Genomic DNA, 19,179 nt, shown 5'->3' with positions numbered 1-19,179 from the left:
AAATTGAGTTTAAACTGTCAGTCTTGACAACATTCCTTTAAATTACTGTTAGGTGGAATGACCAGATAATTTTCTATATATTTCTTTGCCTTGCTTATTCAGCCTACTAAGTGATTTTAAAAAAATCCCAAACACATATGACTCATCTTCAGTTTGACCTCTCATATGTATTTAAAAATTAACAGGACCACTGAACCCTACTAGTTTTCAACCTTTTCAACCTTTATAATTAATCAAATAATACTGCACTGTAATTCACAACAAGCTGAAATCACAGAACTGAACAGTACACTTTCAAACAAATGGTTTATTTCTCTAGATTTAAAATACAAAGTTTCCATTATATTTAATAATTAAAACGCATGCTGTGTTATGGTTGCATTTGGTGACTGGATTAGTAATACCCCAACTGAGTTAAACAACACCTTTTTTCCAGTAGGGCTCATATTACCATATCATCTATTTGTTTAAGAAAAGGGAAGTGGGAAAACAGCAAGAAAGAAGGAATAAAAAAGAAATATGAACATCAAAACACACTGCAAGACAGTAAGGCCAAGATAGTGTAAAGACCTGGCATCAGCAAAATGTAAGCTGGCAGAAAATGAAACAGCTGAACTATTTATGTATTTAAAGTTTTCATATCTTAAAAAATTGAATATTCACTATTTGTCCTTGAGGAGTCTCGGTCAAAGTAAATGGTTAGAATCTCAGTGTCTTCTCTTAGATACAGTCACCACAAGTTTAGGGAATATAGACATCATTGTCAAGAATGGACTCACAGGCTGTCAACTTCTTAATCAGGGGCTGACTTTATTGGAAAGTGTGAAATTATGTAATTACCAACACTTGGCAATTCTGACGGTTTAGACAATTCCAGCACTCAGAACATCTTCTTTCATAAAACAAAATTCCTAGTGCAGTTTTGTTCCAGAGAAGATATTTTACGTTCTTTCTTTTCCCTATCCCTTCAGTTTTACTTATTAGAAACAAAATTGTAGTAGTATTATACAGGTACCACTTACTTAGGAAACAGAATTTATGAGGAGTGAAAACAATTTTAAAAAAGGAGGAAAACATGGCCCCACTAAAGTCAACTACAATGGGGATAGTATTTCATCCAAAGCCTATAACTATAGGTCTAATAAAATGTGATTAATCTATCTAGGTATTTATACCACACCATACGCATCATTATATTATCTGAGCCCTTAAGCAAATATAGATTCCTCACAAACAGTTCTGCACCACAGTACAATATTTCAAACATACATTTTAAGAATTAATACTCTTATTTCCAGTATAACCTATCAAGACATGGTTGCACTAATTAACCCATTAATTAACCTTATTTATGCACAATTTTCTATGTATATGTTTTGTAAGAGACCAGATATATTTATACATTTCAAAAGGTACTCTAAAACACAATGTATTTAGGGTAGCAACATGTAAGGTAACAGTAACCTGAATGGAGGGGGGATAAATAAACAAACAATTCTTTTCCCCCCATTGGGGAAGTTCAGCATCTTTTTCACCTAGGAATGGGAAATTGTGAATAGCTGGCATTCCTATAATAGATTGCTGCTGTTTATTACTGAGGGGTAGCACAATAACTTAAAAATTAAGTCAACCTACATTCCCCTTCTTCTCTCCTGCCTCTCCAGTCTCCTCTTTGTCATCCTATTGCAATCCTGTAAGTTGACATGAAATGAGCCAGAAGGGGCACTCAGACCTATGGCTAGGGATACAAATTAGATGAATAGTCAGAAGAAAAAATAATGCAAATCAGGGTCAGTTTTGATTTCCTGTTGGTCTGGAGGCAGGTTCTATTTTATTCATACCATCAAATTTGGGGAAGGTTTGCTTAAGGTTCCATTTTTATCTCATCTGTTAGAACATTTCAAGCACCTATGTTAGGAGATACAGAGTTTGGGTCATATTCTGATCTCAGTCACATCAATATAAGTTGGAGTAAATGCATTAACTTAAGTGGAGTTACACTCATGTAAATGAGAAAATTCTGGTTCCATGTTTTCTTTCCTTTCTGATTAATTGCATGAACATACAGTATACTCAAATTAAAACTAAGTTACTAGTACTGATATTATTATATTTCACCTATTATATTATTTTCAGTTGAAAAAAAATAACTGTCAAATATTCAAAAATCACACAATTTGTTTTCATCCTGCACTACCCTATCTAAATTCTTATAATGGTGACCATAGTCACAATATGTGAAAGCCTACTTACTGTCCAAAATCAGAGGGGGGGGGGGGCAAGCAAACTGCAGGCTTGTTAAGCAAATGCACTCTGAGGAAGACCTAAGGAGGCTATACTACCTTCTAAAATATGTTTATTTATTAACCTAACACAATTTAGACATTAAGAGCACAACTTCATGGATTCCGGTACATAATGTGCTTGGGGCCAGAAGTGAAAACTCTATGTTGTACCTTCAAAATAGCTACAGTTGAAAGGTTTGACATTAGGGCATTTATATTCCTATCACTGTAGATCGGCTGCAGGCTCTCTTTCTTCATTCTTGTATTGTATTTCCTTCTAAACTATTACAAACTAGCAGCTGTAACCTGTTAAAAAGCACAGTTCTTTTAATTTAAACAAGAAAAATATCCTTTCACAGTTTAGATAAAAGTTGTAAATAGGGCAACTCAAATTCTAAAATAAGAGCAACTAAGACATTCATTAGGGTTTGTGTTATGAATTCAAAACATGAAGCATAACATGCTTAAGGAAGGCCTTTATTTAAGCATTCATTAGCCTCTCAACTTCAAGCCTCCAACTTGTAAATTTAAAATGAAAATTTGAACAGAAAAAAAAATAGAAACACAATTCAAATTATCCCATTGTTATACTGATAAAACTGAAAACAATAGAAAAGAAGCCTGGTAGATCTTGAAGACAACATCCATAAAACATTTTTATGTACCTTATATTTGAACTAAGGCATTATGCTAGCACTGGATTCAATCCAAAAAAAATTAGCTCAGACTTGTAACAATCAGGCTGTGCATGGTAAAGAATATGTATGCTAGCTTAGCATTTTTAGTATTCAGTGTATTTTGCTTCTGACGGTGCTGAAACAACAATATATAAAAAACAATATGCTTCTGGGTGCCTTATCATTTTTTCCCCATTTTGACTTCTCAGAAATATACAACTCATTTAACAATTTACCAGACATAGGGTGATATAATTTCTTTCCTTTCACAACTGCAGAAAACCCAGATCTGGGTTGGGGAATATGAAATCTGGGATGGGGAATATGAAAAGAAAGAACTATATCACCTCTGTGGCATCATCTTCCCCACATGGGTACTCCACAGGAATTGGCCTCTGCAGGTGAAAAAGGCAGAGATTAACAAGGGAGGGGAGGAAGGAGGAAAGGCAAACAGAGAGAGATTCACCTCTGCAACTTCCCATCCCCATACCCACCCCCCCCCACACACACACAAAGGAATTAATGGGAAGCAGCCAGTGAAGATATCCATGGGAGCATGGCTCTTGTTAAGAATTTTTGGAGTCCCCCAGAACAGACTTTTACTTCACAGTAATCATCTGAACTAAGCTGTAATGCACCACTTCCAACTCAACAGTAGGTGAAGGTGACACACACGCAGACCAAGCCACTAGAGAGGGACAAAGACCCACAATGTGGTAACATGCATTACATCTGCTTTCAAAGGTTTGGTTTAAAACATGTGGTCTTTCCTTAAATCACAGGTACAAATTTACAAGCTTATCTCCAATTTAACAGAGTTTAACGTATGGTAATTTCTTTTTATACTATTTTGTGAGAACTGATCACAGAGATATTTGTACATATCTGTAATAGAAATGTCATCTAGTTTTGGGGACCTGAGCTTGAATTCCTTGCACACACAAATCTCCCAATAATTGCAATGGGAGATCTGGGGGCACAAGAAAAGCCAGGCCAGGCCCTTAGTATGCATCTTAAACCATGCCCAATTCAGATATAAATTCTGTATACTCTCCAAATTTAAGTGTGGACTTTAAAAGAGACCCAGGTGTGGGTTGCGTGTCACATACTCATAGTCAATTTTATGACTTCTACCAAGTTACCCAGGATAAAAACAAAAAACACAGACATCAAGGGTCTGATTCTACTCCCACTGACTTCAGTGGGAGCAGGAGCAGGCCACAAATCCCTTCAAAATTAGCTCACTAAAAACTTCGCAAATAGTAAAGGGCACAAATGCTCTATAAAGATAATATAATGTGAGAGATATAGATGAACATAATTTGCTGAGGAAGAGTCAACATGGTTTTAGTAAAGGGAAATCATGCCTCACCAATCTACAAGAATTCTTTGAGGGGGTCAACAAGCATGTGGACCAAGGGGATCCAGTGGATATAGAGTACTTAGATTTTCAGAAAGCTTTTAAAAAGGTCCCTCACCAAAGGCTCTTACGCAAAGTAAGCTGCCACAGGATAAGAGAGAAGGTGCTCGCATGGATTGGTAACTGGTTAAAAGATAGGAAACAAAGGGTAGGCATAAATGGTCAGTTTTCAGAATGGAGAGAGGTAAATAGTGGTGTCCCCCAAGGGTCTGTTCTGGGACCAGTCCTATTCAACATATTCATAAATGAGCCGGAAAAAGGGGTAAGTGATGAGGTGGCAAAATGTGCAGATGATACAAAATTACTAAAGATATTTAAGACCCAGGCAGACTGCGAAGAGCTACAAAAGGATCTCACAAAACTGGGTGACTGGGCAACAAAATGGCAGATGACATTTAATGTTGATAAATGTAAAGTAATGCACATTGGAAAGCATAATCCCTACTATACATACAAAATGATGGGGTCTAAATTAGCTGTTACCACTCAAGAAAGATCTTGGAGTCATTGTGGATAGTTCTCTGAAAACATCCACTCAATGTGCAGCGGCAGTCAAAAAAGCAAACAGAATGCTGGGACTAAGTAAGAAAGGGATAGACAATAAGACAGAAAATATCATGTTGCCTCTATATAAATCCATGGTACGCCACATCTTGACTACTATGTCCAGATGTGGTCACCCCATCTCAAAAAAAGATATATTGGAATTGAAAAAGGTTCAGTAAAGGACAACAAAAATTATTAGGGGTAGGGAACGGCTTCTGTATGACAAGAGATTAATAAGATTGGGACTTTTCAGCTTGGAAAAGAGACGGCTAAGGGGAGATATGATTGAAGTCTATAAAATCATGACTGGTATAGAAAAAGTAGAGGAAGTGTTGTTTACTACGTCTCATAACACAAGAACGAGGGGTCACTAAATGGAATTAATAGGCAGCAGGTTTAAAACAAATAAAAGGAAGTATTTCTTCACACAACGCACAGACAACCTGTGGAACTCCTTGCCAGAGGATGTTGTGAAGGCCAAGACCATAACAGAGTTCAAAAAAGAACTAGATAAATTCATGGGGGATAGGTCCATCAATAGCGATTAGCCAGCAAGGTCCCTAGCCTCTGTTTGCCAGAAGCTGGGAATGGGCGACAGGGGATAGATCACTTGATGATTACCTGTTCTGTTCATTCCCTCTGGGGAACCTGGCACTGGCCACTGTCGGAAGACAGGATACTAGGCTAGGGGGGAGGGATAGCTCAGTGGTTTGAGCACTGGCCTGCTAAACCCAGGGTTGTGAGTTCAATCCTTCAGGGGGCTATTTAGGGATCTGGGGCAAAAATTGGAGATTGGTCCTGCTTTGAGCAGGGGGTTGGACTAAATGACCTCCTGAAGTCTCTTCCAACCCTGATATTCTATGATTCTATGGACCTTCAGTCTGACCCAGTAGGGCCATTCTTATGTAATAATGCAATTTGGGAGTTTCTAAGACAAATCATTTGACACATGAAATGGTTAAAAAAAAAAAGTTAGGAAATGTTTAAAGTGAAACCTCCAATTTTTCAGCCTATAAGTTTTCATATATGGCTTGACTGATTTTAGGAAACTTTCCTACAAAAATTATCCTTTACCACAAGATTGTGCTTGAGAAATTGCAGATGCATTTAGTATAAACTTCAGGGTGCGAATAAAAAAAAAATCAGGCTTTAAAAAAATTAATGACCTTTAAGGAAAGAGTAAGTGTCTCACAATTATTAAAGGCAGCTGTCAATCCATAAGAGAACTGTCCTCCTCTTAGATACATGTCACACATCACTATCAAGCTTTTTTCTTTTAGTAAATCCTAAGTGTAAAAATGTCCTCATGTTGCATGCATATCAAAATCTAAAGTATGCTAAAAAAAAAAAACCCCTCATAAAACATGAATATTGAAATTGATGCGAGTAAATTATGCCCTGGTTAAAATTTGATATAACTATTGCACAAAGCAAAAATATTACATATATAGATATTATAATGTTCTGATATTACAAAACCAAGAGTTAATAAAATCTTCCTTATTATTTATATTTTTAAAGCTTCTTCTGAAAAACAGTGAAAGTGAAAGACCAGTGTAAAAAATGCCATGAACCTGCCTCTTGAACACATTGAGGCAAGTGCATGTTAGACCTTGCAACAGATATTTTTGGGATTAACAAAAAAAGTATTGTGATTTACATCCTTCAAACATGGAAACTAGGTTTACTTTACAACCCCAAAAGACAGAACATTCAGCAAGCTATACCTCATGGGACCCAAGACACTCTGCATGATACATACACAAATTCAGGGTAAGTACTTAAATTGTCTTAACAGCAGACATGTAATGGGGCTTTTCCTTTACCACCAAGAACCTGAGCAATCCAAGAATGTTTGCAAGCCTCCTTTCCCCTGTAAGGTCACAAATTCTAGCTAAGCAGTCAGACAAACTAGTTAGAGGAAAGGCTGGTTTGCTGTAGAACAAAACAAAAGGTACTCAGCCCGGCAACCACACATGGCAGAGCTGTTGAAGAAAAGTCATACCTCTCCCAAAACAGTATTCCATATTCTGAATTTCACTAGTGCCCTGTTTAGGATTTCCCTAACCTTTGCATCTATGTAAAAAGCAGGTGAGAGTAAAGATGAGCTCTCTGTTGCACTAGGGATTGGGGTTTAAATACCCACTGAAAATTGTGGAGGAACTACACTTCTGTAATTCAAGGGGCACTTTAGAAGGACTTCCCTCTAACCAAAAGCTACAGGAAAATTTGTTTGTTTGTTTTTAAGTTTGGAACACATGACCCTGTTAGAAGACTCACTGTTGGGGTTAAGATGTAGATAAGAACATTAACACCTAGGTATGTCCCAGACATCCTTGAGCATGCTCTGTAGAATCCTCAATAATTTCAGAAGCACAGCTGGCATTTGGAGAAACAGAGCTGACCAGACTGAGAATCACTAGAGTCAATAATTCCACAGAAGTAAGAAAGAGGTAGGCCTTGTCTACACTGCCACTTTACAGCGCTGAAACTTTCTCGCTCAACGGTGTGAAAAAATATCCCCCTTAGCAACGCAAGTTTCAGCACTGAAAAGTGGTAATGTAGCCGTGCTCCCAGAGCTGGTAGCCACTCCCCTCGTAGGGGTTGGTGCCACGACTACACAGCCATGTTAAGAAGACATAACCATAGTTTCCCACCTTAGCACTCTGATTTCTCTTTGTGGAGCAAACGAGGCTTGTAGAGTTTCCATGGAACAGAAATTAGAGGTTACTGGTGTCCACATCAGATCCTTAATACTTTATAGTGCTGTGCTTCTCCACTGTTTTAAAATGTAAGTAGCTAAATACTTTAAATCATATCTTAGTTAAGACCAATTTTTTATTCCAATAATGTGTTCAATTTTTTTATTAGTAGTTTTATTTCTCCTTATAGAGGTAGAGGGAAAAACACATCCATAGAAAATAGGGCAAAGATCCAAAATCAAAAAAAATATAGGGCTTAGGGATTTATTTAAGATTTACAAAAACTTTGTGAAGAGCACCTAACTGTTGTTTTGTTGTCTTGGCAGAGATACCAAAGAGTCTGAGAAAATGAATCACCTTTTTGCTGTCCTGAAGAAATCCCACTAGCTCCAGTTACATTGGGCCAGACACACAAAGAAATTTGTACTTCCACTGGCCATGCAGTACTTGTTCTGTGGCTAAATAAAGGACTTGATTTTCCAGGGCTGCCTATTCTAGGCTTTTCGGGATTAAACCTTATACAACGTTGATCTATATGTTTATCAAATATTTTTATACAGGAAACATTGTCTTTTTTTGTTCTATTCATTTTACTGTTTGCTTTAAGTCATTTCCTGTGGAAAGTGACATTTTAAAATACGGTTCCAACGACAAAAATATTTTGATTTAGATGCAGCTTTTATCACACAGTACCTCTCTCAGACTTTCCCTGGTCACACAGCAAAAATGCCCTGAGCAACATATTAACGCTTTGGAACATTCCAAAACAAGTTAAAAAGTGCTTGTTTAGTTAGCTGGTGACAAGAGAAAGGTATGTAAACTGTCAAAATAATTATGTTCGCTGCCCATTTCTTTACACAGATAATGTAAAGATTAGAATTGATAGACAACCCACCCCACCTTCCCTCTAAAGGTGGTACTGAAATGGGTCCAGTAGGTCTAGTGGTCTGAATCTTGTTACCATATGTCTTTTCATACCGTGTGATGTCTGGACGATACTCTGTACTTTCTGATACACAATGCAATAGTGTACAAAATGTCATTTAATTTGTACATAAAATACGTATGTAAAAATGTACTTTTTAAATGAATGACTGGATCAGAAACTGAGCTGTTGTATCTTTTATTAGGCAAAACGCCACTGAAACCAGGATGTGGTTTTTTTCCCTTCTTGTTCTCCAAAGGGTGACCACCCTTTGCAGACTCTTTTTTTACACAAGACGACAACAAACTTCAACGCTAGAAAATAAGTTTTTGCAACATAATAGCTGAGAATTTAAATACACAAATGCTAGAAAATTCAAAGTTATTGCCCATAGCAACCACAATTCAACCACATTTCATATACCTGTTTGGCCACAAGTATGACAGTATACACAGAAATACAAAACTGCATACATGCAAAGATTCAAGTTATAATTATTAAGAAAAACATAAAACTTTGTATTTCTGAATTTTTGGGGTTTAAACTCTCTACCATAATATTTCATTAATGCCTTTTTATTTTTCAGTGAAGAGCACTGACTATAAGGAAATAAGGAAAGAGCCTAATTAACTCACTCATTGCAGTCCACGTTGTTATAAAAATATGTAACTAAGCTTACATTTTTAAAAGTTTTAAACTAAGAAAACCATAAATAACTTAGAAGTGATTGAAGTTATAGTATAGTATAGTAATATAGAGAAAAGTTTCTGCCAGAGTGATAGTAAAGGTTTAGCTCTGTTTTAACTTAAGTCATTTGAATTACGTTTCCCAAAATGCTAATAAAACTGACGTTTGAACATATTGAAAAAGTCACAGTCCATCATTCTCATGTCACATCAGTGCATTTGACTTTTTTTTAAAATGTAGGGATTATACAATTACTGCCAGCCTCCATATATTTTATATAAGAGCTACAATCTGATTATATGTCCATGTTGTAATAATTTATGAAATAAAGCTGGTATAACTATAATGTTACCTTTACAATGAATGTAACTTGCTGTGAATAGTCTAGGGCAGTAGTTTTCAACCTTTTTGGGCTCAGGCATTTGTAAATCTTGATGGCCTGTCCGACTCAGTAAATAGCTTTACTGCAAAAAACATCTGGTTTAGTAAATATTTGTTACCCAAAAATAAGTCCTGAATAACCACACTCTGGACCACAGCAACGGCTACTGCCTAGAGTGATCAGAGAGCAAGCATGAAAAATTGGGATGGGGATAGGGAGTAATAGGCCCGTAAGACAAACCCCTGAATATCACGACTGTCCCTATAAAATTGGGACATCTGATCACCCGACTCCTGCCCCACAGGACAGACTGGGCTGGTCGATGGGGACCAGCCAGGCCAAGTTTATGTAAATACCATCGTGACCCAATGCATGGAGTTGCAGTGCCACACATTTAAATCTAGTCCAGCCAGCCCCACCATCACGAGAGAGAGGAGGCTAGGCCAAACTCAAGCAGTGCTGTGACCTCATGCACCAAGTAACACCACCCAAAGCAAGAAACCAAGTCCAGCCAGCCTCTTCCTTGGTATTAGAGCCAAAGGAGCTGCCACTTTGGGGTGAGTGCAAAGTGGGCTCTGCAATCACCCTCCTCTGGGTCTCCTACACAAACTCAGAGACAGGACCCAAAGCCCCTCCTTGGGCCTCCCATGCGACCCTTTGACACATTCTGGGATCCTAATTTTGGGTTATGAGCCATATTAGGTTGAGAAACTCTGGCCTAGGGGACTGCAAAACAGACCAAACTGAAACTGTCTTCATCTTTCATCCATCCAATGTTCCATCTAATAGCCTTATCCCTTACATTATAATTGAGAATTGGGTATTGTGATTCATTGTCTTCAGGCCAAACCTCTATATTATTAAAATAAGAATAGCTGTAATTTGCTCTAATTATATTCATTAGCTGAGCTGCTGGAGAACTGCTAATGCAACCTTCAATGGGACAAAGTCCAGACAGCCCACATCTAATGCTTTGCACCATCAGCAAATCATTCCTTCTATAAAAACTCCCAGCAATTTTGAATTCCAATTATTATTATCCCATAGATACCACAAATTTGCTTCATATATTACAGATAATAAAAAAATGCTGTTTCTAAGCTCTTACAAACCTAAATTAAGAAAAAACACCAAGGTGGCTTAAGGGAACAAGGGTTAAAGCAGGGCTGGTATTACGACTTGCTGTGGCCCAGGGCCCCACCACATGGGACCAAAGCCCAAGGACTTTAGCTGGGGCAATGAGGGCTGGGGGCTTTGCCTCCCACACAGGGCAGCAGGACTTGAGTAGGCTCAGGCTTCAGTCCCCCGTCCTAGGATTGTGTAGTAATGTTTGTTGTCAGAAGGGTGTTGTGGTGCAATGAAGTTTGAGAACCCCTGGGTTAAAGCAACAAATTATGTGGATGCTAAGACACAGCATGAAAGTAACACTTTGGGACTTTTCCCCCCTGTTTTCTCCCCAGCCAACCCATCCACACTTTGAACAGAAAATCAGGGTTTATAGGCCTCATAAAAAGTCTTTTAAGAAAAGACTGAAGGAGTAAAGAGTGAAAGCATGTGAAGCTGGATCAGGAGGGTCCCCAGCCTTAAAGGGCTGCTTAGACGAAATTAGAGGTGGGAGTGTGTTGCTAACTTGGGGCTTTAGGCAGACTGAGGAAAATATACAATGCCATTTTATTTCTTGACAACACATTTTCAAAACTGTTCTTATAAAAATGAATTTATGTTATGCACACTCCGCAAGTTAGGGATAAGTGACCCTCTGCACGCTTGAAGACATCCCCTCACACAGTGGTGGCGTTTGCATGACACCCCACCACTATCAGGCCCAGGAAAGCAAACCGCTTTAATTCACTGCCCAGGCGCAGACAGTCTACGAAGCGGCACCGCTCTAACTAGACAAGGGGTTCGATTGAAACGAACTAAAACGGGAGCAATTTTGAAGGACGAGCCCTACGTAGCAAGGTCACAAGCCACCCTGCGCAGCGCCAGGTCAGTAAGAGGCCAAGCTGCCACCACAGAGCAGCCCTCTTACGAGCGCTCAGGCCCCCCTCCAAGCTCCCCTCGCCTGCCCCGAGCACTGGTGCGCGGCAGGCGCCAGGCAGGGCCCGGCCGGCCAGGACAGAGGCCCCCGGGGGCCAGACTCCTGGCAGAGGTCGCGCGCCGCGCCGCGCCCCAGCCCAGTCAGGACACGCGCCGGGGCCGCGGCCCTGCCCATCGCCGACGGAAGGCCGGCTAGGCCCGCCAGCCGCAGTGCACGCCGGGAAACAAAGCCGCCGGCTCCAGACGAGCGCCGGCGGCCGCGCACGCACAGTATCCCCGCAGCCAACATGGCGGCACAGCGCGCTGAATGCGTGCGCGCTGCTCCTTGAACTAGGGCGCTTCTCGCGCGTGCGTACTTCGCCCGACAGCGCGGAACGCTCAGGGCGTGGACGCTTCCCGGCTCCACATTTCTGCACGCTCCACGCATGTGCGCCCCCTTGTCGCCGCAACTCCAATCGCACGCGCAGTCCTAACGCGCAGGGACAGGGAGCCGTCCGCATGCGCACTCCCTCGCTTCCTTGTTAAGTTTTTTTTTTTTTTTTCGTTCGACGGGAGAGGGAGAATCATCTCGGGGCCACGCGCGCTAGCCAATCACAGCTCGCTACGTTTTTCTAGCTCTCAGCGGCCCCGCCATTCACACACCCCTTCGAAGCGTGGAGGCGGGACATGCAAATAGATTGGCTAGTAAACGAGTTCCTGGCCGCCCGCCCACAAAAGCAAGAAAACGACGGCAGCGCAGAGGCCCAAAAAGCCCAGGGGGAAGCGTAACGCCGCTTTCAGCCCAGCAGGAGCCCCATGCGCCCATAGGAGGCGACTATAGCGGTTGCAAATGGCAATCCGCGGGACGGAGCCTCCCAAGGAGGCGAAACGGGCGCAGCCCGTTAGGTTTCACTTACCGCACGGGGGGAGCCGTCCGCCTCCGCTTGTGATGATCTTGGTCACAAGTGGCGCGCCGTAGATTCGCCGTTCTGCGTCACTCTCAGAACGAGGCCGCCGTAGCGCGGGGGGAGGAGCGAAAGAGAAAGGCGACGTGCGGTCACGTGGCCCATGACCGGAACAGGAGCGCGAGGAGCCGGCGTGTGCAAGAGAACCCGCTCACCTTCCTTTCGTCCCCACCCCCGACCTCCGCGCGTGTTCCTTGAGAGGCCCCTGTGGCAGGGGCTGGCTCCGAAGAGGGCCGCGCGCGCCCGCCCGCCCCCGCCCGCGCCCGCCCGCTCTGGCCCCACGTGGGGCTGCGGTGGAACCCGCTGGCTGCGCTTCGTGCTCCTCAGGGGCGGGAGCGCGGCGCCGGGGCCCTGTGTAGGCAGCCGCGCTGAGGGGCGTTGGGCGTCCCCGAAGCGGCGGCGGCTCCCCCGGGTGCCTGGGCGGGGGCTGTCCTGGGAGGAGGCCGGGGCAGAGCCCGGGAGCGGCTGGGGGCTGGACAGGGTGCGCCGACCCGGCGCCTGAGGCCCGCTGCAGCCGCCTGCGAGTCTTCGTCCTCGCTCACCACCGCTGGGTTGTTTCTGGGGCAGGTCGGGGGGGGGGGATAAGCAAACAGGCCAAAAAAAACCCCCAAAAGACCGTGAAGTCCTAGCAGGGCCTGAGGCTGGGCGGGGGAGGTGCTCAAACATGAGCATGTCCTGCCTAGCTCCACCTGAGTTATTTTACTGTCTAAATCAGTGGTTTCCAGCCCACTCAGGACATGCCTGCGGCGCTCACCTGACGTCCCTAGGGCCATACAGATAGTATTTGTATTGTCAAAAAGAAAAGGAGGACTTGTGGCACCTTAGAGACTAACAAATTTATTAGAGCGTAAGCTTTCGTGAGCTACGGCTCACTTCATCGGTTGCACGAAAGCTTATGCTCTAATAAATTTGTTAGTCTCTAAGGTGCTACAAGTACTCCTTTTTGCGAATACAGACTGACACGGCTGCTACTCTGAAACCTATTTGTATTGTGTGGGTGTTGCTCACATAACATACAGATTTCAGCGTAGCAGCCGCGCTAGTCTGTATTTGCAAAAAGAAAAGGTGTGCTTGTGGCATCTTAGAGACGAACAAATTTGTTTGAGCATTGGACTTTCGCTGCCACCACCAAACATCTAACCAGGTTTATTATTGGGAAAGAGTCGTTTGGAAAGGTCTTTTTCCTCACCAAAACCTTGCACCCCCCCTTCCTGGGAAAGGCTTGATAAAAATCCTCACTAATTTGCATAGGTGACCATAGACCCAAACCTTTGGATTTTAAGAACAATGAAAAAAAGCATTCAGTTTCTTACAAGAAGAATTTTAATTGAAGAAAAAGTAAAAAGAATCACCTCTGTAAAATCAGGATGGTAAATACCCTTACAGGGTAAGGTAGCTCACGAAAGCTTATGCTCAAATAAATTTGTTAGTCTCTTAGGTGCCACAAGTCCTCCTTTTCTTATAACATAGAGAGAGGTGCATATGCAGCTCCCAATGGTAAATAGGTTGAGAACCAGTGGTCTAAATTACAGACTTGAAACCCCTTCTGATAATGTTCAAGTTGAAGAATAGCCATTGCTCTGCGGTGGTTGATCCCTTAATTCTCATTAATGTCTCTACTAAAATGCAGTTGCTTTTGCTTTCAAGTTGATTATCTCAGTTGCTAGAAAAGCCATATTAGGGTCTTGCAATCTGAGCACACTGTAGTATTTGAGTCAGTAATATTTAATTGTACGGCACTTCCTCTCCCCAAGGCCCTTTGGAAAGGTAGGCTAGCATTACCATCCTTTTCCAGATTGCAGAACTGAGTTGTGTGGCGATTAAGTGACATGATACAGTTGTGGTGGTCAGGAGCAGTACTTAGGCCTATTCACTCCCATTTCCACACTCTGGCCACTGGAGGATGCCACAAGACACAGAGAAGTGTACTACTCCTGGAAGGGACCTAGAGAGGCACTCAAGGCAAGAATATGTGATAACTAGACCATTCCTAAAAGGTGTTTGTCTAACCTAGTCTTAAAAATTACAATGATGGAGATTCCACAGTCTCTGTAGGCAATTTATTCCAGTGCTTAAGCATCGTGACATGAAGTTTTTCTTAATGTCCAACCTAAACCGCCCATGCGGCACTGTAAACTCTTTGCTGCTTGTCCTATTTTCTTTGTATCCTGTTTTTAAATGTATCCTAATTATTTTTATTCTTTTCATTTTCATCACACATAGGTGGAGAGCCTGCAAACCCTTTTAAAAAACATATTTAGCTTTGCTCACTATTCTAGTAAGTAAAATTGGGTATGTTCTTAAGGGTTTGCAGAATCAAGGCCTAATCCAGAAGTCCTTATGCAAGCAAAACATCAGATGGATTTTTTGGAAGTTTTATGTGCTTTAAGAACTTCAGGATTGGGCCCTAAATTTTCTTTAATGTTCTGCAACTCGAAGAGGGAGACATTACGATTGTAGAAGTGGCAATATTAACAAAAACAATATTTGCAAAGGAAGGGTGATATGTAACAAAAATCAGTTATTTTCTTATTTCTTTTTCATAAGGACATATAAAAACTCATTTTAAACTAACAAATGTACTACACAAAGTGACTATTAAATTACATTTTAACTTTTATGTAAAGAATTTTAAAACAATTCTGAAATTTAAAATATGTTCATCAGTTTTAAAACCATCAGGATGTATTTGTTAAAATGTATCAAAATGAGATAATAGTTTTAATAGTATAAACAAAAGATTATAAAAATAGCTTTTTTAATAAAAGCAAATATATTTAGAAAATACTATTATGAATTATTCTGCAATTCATATGCTTTCAAAAATGCCATTGATTTTACTGCGAATTTTGCTTGCCTAAAGAATGTGAGATCAGTTTTTTAAAGTCCAGGGCAAGTGCTATATTAATAATGCTGTGCAGTTTAGCCAGCAGAGGGTATACTGTGCACAGAGATAGTTCTAATATTCCCAATCCCATTTCCGTAAACCATAAATGCCTGTAGCGAGAAGTTTCAAGTACATTGCTCTCAGTACACCAATGAAGAGACTCTATTAATGTCAGTCTTTTTATTTTGAAATTATACCAATGTAACTGAAAGCAGAATTTGTCTCCATATCTGTATCTACATCTCAGTTTCATTTACGGATGGCCAAAGTTTTCCTGCTCAAACAAACAAAAAAAAAAACCCCCAAATTTTGTATATACTTCTAATATTTAACATTATTTTAAAATACAGAAATAAGTTATATCAGAAATTACTGTCAGGCAGAAAGTGGAAAGATAATTTACTGGCTAATAAAGAAAGAAATGAGCAAACTTTTAAAATGCTAACGGTAATTATTAAAAGACATTTAGAGAAAATAGAATTTAAAGTTACAATGATTCTCACTGATGGTTTGTTCAGCTCAGTTATATGCTGAATTTGGATAATAGAATGGAGTAGCATAGGGTCCATTGCCCTAAAGATTTCTTCTCCACTCCTATATAACAGACAAGAGCTTGGCTATGCAGTTACATTCGCTACTCTGATGCCTGCCAACGCAAATGAAAGAAAAGGAAACCAAGTACCTTTAATGTACAAAATGCACACTAATTTGTGCAATTTTTGCTCATATGATATTTCAGAAACGTCATATATAAATGTAATTTCTCCAGATGTCTACATCGGTTATCATCATAAAAGTAACAGCCTGAGCCTGAACTGCAGCAAACAATCCAAAATATTCCCAGAATACTTGAACTAGAAAGGATGATTAAGTGGTTTGTGTGAACTTGGAAGCTTGGTGTCCTGCACTGCCATGCAAGAAAACAAGGTATGACTCAAATCCTAGTCTCTTCTCCCTGTCAAAAAGGTCTGGGAGTGCTGTGGCGATGTAGTGTATTTAACTCCTGGCATAATCAGTTTGTAGTGAGACCTACCGTCTCCCCAACAGAAAATTCTGAGGACTAGTTCATAGGCTTGCTAATGGTCTAGGCAACTAGTGAGAAAGTATGTCCCATGTAGCTCTAACTCAAATAAGTAAAGCTGCATAAAGAAAAATTTGGTCCCATATCAGCCACGTCTCACAAAAGTGGGTGACTGGGGAACAAAATGACTGATGTAGTTCAATGTTGATAAAAGCAAAGTAATGCACATTGGAAAACATAATCCCAACTATACGTATAAAATGATGGGGTCAGAATTAGCTGTTACTACTCAAGAAAGAGATCTTGGAGTCATTGTGGATAGTTGTCTGAAAACGCAGTAGGCAGCGGCAGTCAGAAAAGGGAACAAAATGTTGGAAATCATTAAGAAAGGAATAGGACAGAAAAGATCATATTGCCTCTATGTAAATCCATGCATGCAGATGTGGTCGCCTCATCTCAAAAAAGATACTGGAATTGGAAAAGGTTCAGAAAAGTAACAAAAATGACTATGGATATGGAACGGCTTCCATATGAGGAGAGATTAATAAGACTGGGACTTTTCAGTTTGGAAAAGACGACTAAGGGGGGATAGAATAGAGGTCTATAAAATCATGATTGGTTTGGAAAAATTAAATAAGGAAGTGTTATTTACTCATAACACAAGAATTTTCACATCACCAAATGAAATTAATAGGCAGCAGGTTTAAAATAAACTAAAGGAAGTGTTTTTTTCTCACAACGCAAAGTCAATCTGTAGAACTCCTTGCCAGAGGATGTTGTGGTTGTGAAGGCCAAGGCTAACAGGATTCTAAAAAGAACTAGATAAGTGCATGGAGGATAAGTCCATCAATGGCTATTAGCCAGAATGGGTAGGGATGGTGTCCTGAGCCTCTGTTTGCCAAAAGCTGGGAAGGTGATGGGGGATAACCCACTTGATGATTACCTGTGATGGGGGAGGGATAGCTCAGTGGTTTGAGCATTGGCTTGCTAAACCCAGGGTTGTGAGTTCTATCCTTTAGGGGGCCATTTAGGGATTTGGGGCAAAAATTGGGGATTGGCCCTGCTTTGAGCAGGGGGTTGGACTAGATGATCTCCTGAGGTCCCTTCCAACCCTGATATTCTGTGATTCTGTTCTATTCTTTCCTTCAGGGGCACCTGGCATTGGCCAGAAGACACAATACTGGGCTTGATGGACCTTTTGTCTGACCCCGTATGGCCATTCTTATGTCATTCCTGTCTGAATTGTCTCTCAGGCAGGTGGTTTACAAAAGAAAACTTCATGTCTGCTCAAAATATTGGCAAATACTGGTATCAGAAATTCAGTCACTTGTCCACTTAGTAACTCACTGCTGAACTGTCCCCAATTATACCCAGTATAGGATGGAAAACTGTGCAGGGGTTCTCAAACTTCATTGCACCGTGACCCCCTTCTGACAACAAAAATTACTACACAGCCCCAGGAGGCGGGATCGAAGCCCGAGCCCTGCCACCCTGTGGGGGGAGGTAAAGCTGAAGCCTGAGCCCCACCACCTGTGGCTAAAGCCCTTGGGCTTTGGCTCTGGATGGTGGGCCTTGGGCTTTAGCCCTTGGCGTTAGGGCTCAACCTTCAGCTTTGGCCCCAGGCCCCAGCAAGTCTGACACTAGCCCTGGTGACCCCATTAAAACAGGGTCGTGACCCACTTTAGGGTCCTGACCTACAGTTTGAGAACCACTGGATTAGAGTACTCCTTGTGTATTTCAAATCTTGTACAATGCTTACAGTGTACTGTCCTCTGGTATCCGTGCCTTGTCATGGCAAGACAGCTTGTGTGCTCTAATGATCCCCAAAGCCTGTGTCGGGAGGGGCTTTTTGCTCCTGGTAGGTTGTACCATGCCGGATTGGTCTGTGGCGGAAGGGACCAGACAAAACAAACCCTGGTCCTCCAGGTTGGGGGTTAAGCACAGGGCTAACAACCCTGTCCCGTAAAAAAATATGTTACGGAAACAGCGATGGAGAAATCGACCATTACTGTGTGTGATGGCCTTCAGGGGTCAATGAACTGTATGACTGCCAGTGGTGAAAGCCAAAAGGAAGCCACTGGCATGAAGACTGAAGTGCTCAACACCAAGACAAAAAACAAACTTGTTTTTTAGAACATGTGGACAATGTACAAAACAGGGAAGCTAGCTCAGGTCGCGGCAGAGATGAGATGCTACCGCTTACCCATCCTGGATGTCAGCGAGAGCAGATGGATGGGATCAGGAAGATTAACAGCAGCCTTGGGAGAAGCTTTGCTGTATTCTGGATGGGATGATGGACAACACCATGAGGGTGTTGCAATCCTTTTGAAGAAGAGAGTGGAGCATTTCCTGCTTGAATGGAAGTCCATCCGCAGCAGATTTATGAGAGCCAGACTGAAAGGGAAACAATAATATCACTGATTCAGTGTTATGCTCCAACAAATAAGTGATGGAGAAGTAAAGGACAATTTCTACCTTATACTACAGGTGGAATTAGAGAGAGTACCACGCCACAAACTAACTATCGTCATGGGAGACCTGAATGCCAAGGTCGGTAACGACAACGAACGACAGAGCAATGTGAAGACAAGGGTGTGGCACCATGATTGAAAACGGAAAGGGGCTTTTGATTTCAGTAATATGAATGACGTAGTCATCAGGAG

At 41.5% G+C, this 19,179-nt stretch overlaps 1 protein-coding gene across 11 annotated transcripts in view; it reads right to left on the bottom strand.

Annotated features, from left to right (window-relative positions):
• Positions 1-12,838, bottom strand: part of ZNF407 (zinc finger protein 407) — a 471,531-nt gene extending 458,693 nt beyond the window's left edge. For all 11 annotated transcript variants that reach the window (XR_006278950.1, XM_038392353.2, XM_043508194.1 and 8 more), the window contains exon 1: positions 12,561-12,838. The gene's annotated coding sequence lies outside the window, so the exon portion shown is untranslated. The remainder of the gene's footprint in view (positions 1-12,560) is intronic.
• Positions 12,839-19,179: the final 6,341 nt, after the last annotated feature.

Source organism: Dermochelys coriacea, chromosome 2 (assembly GCF_009764565.3).
Source record: "Dermochelys coriacea isolate rDerCor1 chromosome 2, rDerCor1.pri.v4, whole genome shotgun sequence".
NCBI classification, from domain to species: domain Eukaryota; kingdom Metazoa; phylum Chordata; order Testudines; family Dermochelyidae; genus Dermochelys; species Dermochelys coriacea.
This window is presented reverse-complemented; position numbering and strand designations above follow the sequence as displayed.